General features: G+C 37.3%; 1 pseudogene; it reads right to left on the bottom strand.

Annotated features, from left to right (window-relative positions):
- Nucleotides 1–1,162: 1,162 nt before the first annotated feature.
- Nucleotides 1,163–4,217, bottom strand: LOC123779702 (nascent polypeptide-associated complex subunit alpha-like; annotated as a pseudogene).
- Between the last annotated feature and the right edge of the window lie 2,576 nt (nucleotides 4,218–6,793).

The following is a 6,793-nucleotide window of genomic DNA, read 5'->3' as shown; positions in this document are numbered from 1 at the left end:
GGATATTAACTCCTTATTAGATATATCATTTGCAAATATCTTCATGCATTTGGTAGGTTTCCTTTTTGGTTTGTTGGTGGTTTCCTTTGCTGCGCAGAAGCTTTTTCTGTTGGTTGATGTATTCCCAGTAATTTATTTCTGTTTTTATTTCCCTTGCCAGAGAAGACATATCTAGAAAAATTTTGCTACTGCTGGTGTCAGAGAAATCACTGCTTGTATTCTCTTCTAGGACTTTTATGTTTTCAGGTCTTACATTTAGGTCTTTAATCCATTTTGAGTTTATGTTTGTATATGGTGTTAGAAAGTGGTCCCCCCCCAAAAAAGAAAGTGGTCCAGTTTCATCGTTTTGCTGACTAGTTTTCCCAACACCATTTGTTGAAGAGACTGTCTTTTTCCCATTGCATAAGCTTGCCTCATTTTTTGAAGGTTAATTAACCATATAATTGTGGGTTTATTTCTAGGCTTTCTGCTCTGTCCCACTGATTTATGTGTCTATTTTTGTGCCGGTACCATACTTTTTTGATTGCTACAGATTTGTAGTATACCTTAAAATCTAGGATTGTGAAATAAGTCAAGCAGAGAAAGACAATTATCATATGATTTCTCTCATCTATGGAACATAAGAACTAGGATGATCAGTAGGGGAAGAAAGGGATAAAGAAAGGGGGGGTAATCAGAAGGGGGAATGAAACATGAGAGACTATGGACTATGAGAAACAAACTGAGGGCTACAGAGGGGAGGGGGGTGGGGGAATGGGATAGGCCGGTGATGGGTAGTAAGGAGGGCACATATTGCATGGTGCACTGGGTGTTATACGCAACTAATGAATCATCGATCTTTACATCAGAAACCGGGGATGTACTGTATGGTAACTAACATAATTTAATAAAAAATCATTAAAAAAATCTAGGATTGTGATACCTCCAGCTTTGTTTTTCTTTCTCAAGGTTGATTTGGCTATTTGAGGTCTTTTGTGGTTCCACCAAATTTTAATATTTGTTCTAGTTTTGTGAAAAATGCTGTTGGCATTTTGATTGGGATTCCTTTTTTTTCATCCAACAGGAAGCCATAAATTTATTAATGACAGAAATAGTATAAATTTCAAACCTAGCTGCAGTTATTCTTTTGAAACACCAAAAGACAGGCCTCGTTTTCAGATGGTTACATTGTTAGTTCCATAATAGCATTTACAATATAATTACTGTGGTTCTTCAGGGGTTGGAATGCTTTTGCTCTTGACATATTTGTTTGTGACATGATCAATTCTATGTCCTTAATTTCTACACCTGTTTCATCAACCTCTTCCTCTTAACACTCCTCTTGTACAATGTGTCTTTTCTTATTTTAATTTAAATCCAATTACCCAGAGTCCAGATTCTCTCATGGTTCATTCCCCCTTCTGTTTACCCCCCCCCCCGGACTCTGGGAAACAAACTGAGGGCTTCAGAAGAGAAGGGGGTGGGGACTGGGATAGGCCGGTGATGGGTATTAAGGAGGGCACATATTGCATGGTGCACTGAGTGTTATACATAAATAATGAATCATGGAACATTACATAAAAACTAAGGATATACTGTATGGTGACTAACATAACATAATTAAAAATTATTTTGAAAAAATAAAGTAATAAAATAATAAAATAAAATCAATCATAGTACACACACACACACACACACACACACACACACACACACACACACAAATAAATCCAATTACCCAACACATAGTACATCACTAGTTTTAGATGTAGTGTTCAATGATTCATCAGTTGCATATACCACCCAGTGCTCATAACAACATGTGCCCTCCTTAATGCCCATCACCCAGTTACCTCATCCCCCCACCCACTTCCCCTTCTGTGACCCTCAGTTTGTTTCCCAGAGTCAAGAGTCTCTAATGATTTGTCTCTCTGATTTCTTCCCATTCAGTATTCCATCCCTTCCTCTATGACCCTCTGCACTATTTCTTATATTCCACATATGAATGAAACCATATGATAATTGTCTTTTTCTGATTGACTTATTTCCCTTAGCATAATACCCTACAGTTCCATCCATGTTGATGCACATGGTGGGTATTCATCCTTTCTGATGGCTGAGTTATATTCCATTGTATATATGAACCACATCTTCTTTATCCATTCATCCCTTGAAGGACATCTCAGCTCCTTCCACAGTTTGGCTATTGTGGACATCGCTGTTATGAACACTGGGAAGAAGATGCCCCTTCTTTTCACTACATCTGTATCTTTGGGGTAAATATCCAGTACTGCAATTGATGGGCTGTAGGGTAGCTCTATTTTTAATTTCTTGAGGAACCTCCATACTGTTTTCATGAGTGGCTGTACCAGCTTCCATTCCCACCAACAGTGTAAGAGGGTTCCTCTTTCTCCACATCTTCACCAACATTTGTTGTTTCCTGCCTTGTCAATTTTTGCCATTCTGACTGGTGTAAGGTGGTTTTGATTTGAATTTCCCTGATGCCAAGTGATGTGGAACATTTTTTCATGTGTCTGTTGTATGTCTTCTTTGGAGAAGTGTCTGTTCACGTCTTCTGCCCATTTCTTGACAGGATTATTTGTTGTTTGGGTGTTGAGTTTGAGAAGTTCTTTACAGATCTTGGATACCAGCCCTTTCTCTGTAATATCATTTGTAAATATCTTCTCCCATTCCATAGGTTGCCTTTTAGTTTTGTTGACTATTTCCTTTGTTGTGCAAAAACTTTTTATCTTGATGAAGTCCCAATAGTTCATTTTGGTTTTGGTTCCCTTGCCTTTAGAGATGTGTCTTTGAAACAAGTTGCTGTGGCCAATGTCAAAAAGATTACTTCCTGAGTTCTCCTCTAGGATTTTGATGGATTCCTGTCTCACATTTAGGTCTTTCATCCATTTTGAGTTTATCTTTATGTATGGTGTAAGAGAATGGTCCAGTTTCATTCTTCTGCATGTGGCTGTCCAATTTTCCCAGCACTGTTTGTTGAAGAGACTGTCTTTTTTCCATTGGATATTCTTTCCTCCTTTGTCAAAGATTAGTCGACCATAGAATGGAGGGTCCATTCCTGGGGTCTCTATTCTGTTCCAGTGATCTATGTGTCTGTTTTTGTGCCAATACCATGCCATCTTGATGATCACAGCTTTGTAGTATAGTGTGAAGTCAGGCATTGTGATGTCCCCAGCTTTGGTGTTCTTTTTCAACATTCCCCTGGCAATTTGGGGTCTTTTCTTGTTCCATACAAATTGTAGCGTTGTTTGTTCCAGCTCTGTGAAAAATGCTGATGGTATTTTGATAAGGATTGCATTGAATGTGTAGATTGCTCTGGGTAACATAGACATTTTAACAATGTTTATTCTTACAATCCATAAGCATAGAATATTTTTCCATCTCTTTGTGTCTTCCTCAATTTCTTTCATAAGTGTTCTATAATTTTCAGAGTACGAGTCCTTTAACTCTTGGGTTAGGTTTATTCCTGGTATCTTATGGCTTGGGGTGCAATTGTAAATGGGATCAATTCCTTAATTTCTCTTTCTTCAGTGACATTGTTAGTGTATAGAAAAGAAGTAGAAGGCATTCAAATTGGCAAAGAAGTCAAACTCTCAGTTTTTGCAGATGACATGATACCTTATGTGGAAAACCCAAAAGACTCCCCCCCAAAACTGCTAGAACTCATACAGCAATTCAGCAACATGGCAGGATACAAAATCAATGCATAGAAATCAGTTGCATTTCTATAGCTAATAATATGACTGAAGAGAGTCTGTGTGTTTTCTTGAATATTTGAGACAGCTTCACCTTTAACTTCAAATTTCTCAGCAGCTGCTAGTTGTGCCTGCTGAGATAAATCCTCCATCTTGGGTTCCCCCAAAACTATGTGGGTATCAGAAACCGGGATCTTGTAGACATCTGGTTTTGTGATGACAAAGAGGATATTCTTTAATTTCTACATAGTGACTCTCATAACCTGTTGAGGACCCAGTTTGAACATACCTTCCATGCCTTCTTTTCATTCCAGCTCTGTTTTTGCTTTTCTGACTGGTTCTTCATCGATTTCACTGCTGCTGCCAGCTGGGCTTGTTGTGTGGTTGCCTGTGTGGAATCCTGTTCCTTGAGCTCTGGTATGATTCATCACTGTCATATTCTGGTCCAAATCCTGTCTCAGCCTGGAACTGTGGCAACCCCTACTCTGTAGTAGGGATGGTTTCTGTGGCTTCACCATGCATTTTGTGAAGGAAAGGCAGAACCAAGATGGCAGCAGAAAGAGAGAGAAACAATAAGGATTTCATTGAATGTGTAGATTGTTTTGGGTAGTGTGGACATTTTAATGATATTAATTCCTCTAATCCATAAACATGGAATATCTTTCCATTTATTTGTGTCATCTTTAATTTCTTTCATCAGTGTTTTATAGATTTCAGAGTACAGGACTTTCACATTTTTGGTTGTTTATTTCTAGGTATTTTATTCTTTGGGGGAAAAGTACAAATAAAGTTGTTTTCTTAATTTTTCTTTCTGCTACTTCATTATTAGTGTATAGAAACAGTGGATTTCTGGGTATTCATTTTGTATCATGCAACTTTACTGAATTCATTTATTACTTCTAGTAATTTTTTGGTGGATTCCAGGATTTTCTATGTATAATGTACTGTCATCTGCAAATAGTGACAGTTTAACTTCTTTAACAATATGGGTGACTCTTATTTCTTTTTTCTTGTATGATTGCTGTGGCTAGGACTTTCAGTACTATGTTGAATAAAACCTGCTGGAATAGACATCTTTTTCTTGTTCCTGATATTAGAGGAAAAGCTCTCAGGTTTTCACCATTGAGTAGAATGTTAGCTGTGGGTTTTTCATATGTCCATGGTTTCTCTTAAGTCCTTAAGTTTTTTCTAGTTCAGGATTTTCTGAAATCTGGACTCACTCTCTTCGACATTACCAACTTATCCTGTTCTAGTGATCATTCCTATCAGCATAAAAATGAGGAAAAAAACCAACCCTCTTATGACCCCAACACTCCCTTTCTGTTACTGCCCAAATTCTCTGCTCTTTACTACAGAGAGACTTGTTTAAACTATCATCTAGAGTCATTGTATCCACTACCTTATCTTTGTTTCTAAACTCCAATTGGAATTAAAAATTAAAATTCCACTGAAATTATTCTTTCCAAGGTCACCAGATGGCATCTACATTACTAATGGAGAGAAACCTCTTTGTCCTCATCTTATTCAAGCACTAGGAAGCAATCACTCTCTCCTGTTCTTGAAATACTTTTTTCTTTTATCTTCTTAACACCATATTTACCTGGTTCTCCTCTTACTTCACTGGCCTCTCCTTTTCATTTTCCCTTACTGTTTTTTCTTCCTCTGTTCCATCTCTAAATGTTGGCATGTCTCAGTGCTTGAAACCTCTCTAATCCACACTTCTCCTGAGAAAAATTTATCCAGCTGCACAACTTTACACAAACCAATGATTTTTTAAAGATTTTATTTATTTATTTATTTATTTATTTATTTTTTATTTTTTATTTATTTATTTATTTATTTGACAGAGAGAGAGAGAGAGACAGCCAGCGAGAGAGGGAACACAAACAGGGGGAGTGGGAGAGGAAGAAGGAGGCTCCCAGCGGAGGATCCTGATGCAGGGCTCAATCCCAGGACTCTGGGATCATGCTCTGAGCCAAAGGCAGACGCTTAACGACTGAGCCACCCAGGCATCCCAAACCAATGATGTTTTATATGTCCCATCTTTTAGTTATATTCCTGAACTCCAGACTTGTATATCCAACTACTTAATTTAGCTCATCATTTGTATGTTCAATCGACATCTCAAACTTACTGTACCTAAACCGAAATCTTGATCTCACAAACACACAAAACTTGATCCTCCTCCAGCTTTTCTCATCTCAGGAAATGGTACCACTCTCCATCCTGTCACTCAAACAAAAAAGAGAATAATCCTTGATTGTCTTCTTTTCCTATAGCCTTACACTGAATCTACTAGACTTTCCTACAAATTTTTCCTTGAAAGAATACCCCAAATCTATCCACCTCCCTCCATATCCATGGTTTAGTCCAATCATTTCTCTTGCCTAGATTGCCACAACAGCCGCCTAACAGGTCTGCCTACTTATATTCTTGTCCCAGTATAGTCTATTCTTCAAGAGCAGTCAGGGTTATCCTTTTCAAGCATAAGTTCGATCATTTAGTTACCCTATGTAAAGACCTCCAATAGCTCTCTATTGCTATCATAAAAAATCAAAATATTTTAATACAAACAACTAGATGCTATTTTATTTGTCTCTAATCATTTCATGTCATACAACTAGCTCTTTATCACTATGCCTCAGTTATACTAGCCTTTCTGTCCCACTGACATTTAACATTCCTAGTTGTTCCTCTGTCTATAAAGGTTTTCCCCTCAGATTTCATATGCTTTCTTCTTATCATTCAAATTTCAGCTTACCATCACCTACTCTATATCATATCACCTTGTTTTCTTTTACCTTAACACTAATCATTATCTAACTTTATCTTCCTTGTTTACTACCTGTCTACTCCCATATCAAACCATAATATAAGCTATACAAGAATAAGGACTCTGCTAATCATGTTCAACACTGTCTTCTCTACCACTAGAACAGTATCTAGCACTTAATAAGGTCCATGAAGGTGGAATTTTGGTATGTTTATTACTATATCTTCATGGCTTAGAAGAGTGCCTGATGTGTAATATTTGTTGAGTAAAGAAATAAATAGTAGGAATGCAATAAATATTTTCAGAAGTAATCCCAGTCTAAGTT

This window comes from Ursus americanus, chromosome X, assembly GCF_024610735.1.
Source record: "Ursus americanus isolate L20-20 chromosome X, mUrsAme1.1.p, whole genome shotgun sequence".
NCBI classification, from domain to species: domain Eukaryota; kingdom Metazoa; phylum Chordata; class Mammalia; order Carnivora; family Ursidae; genus Ursus; species Ursus americanus.
Note: the sequence above shows the minus strand (reverse complement) of the source record. Positions and strands in the feature narration are given on the sequence as shown.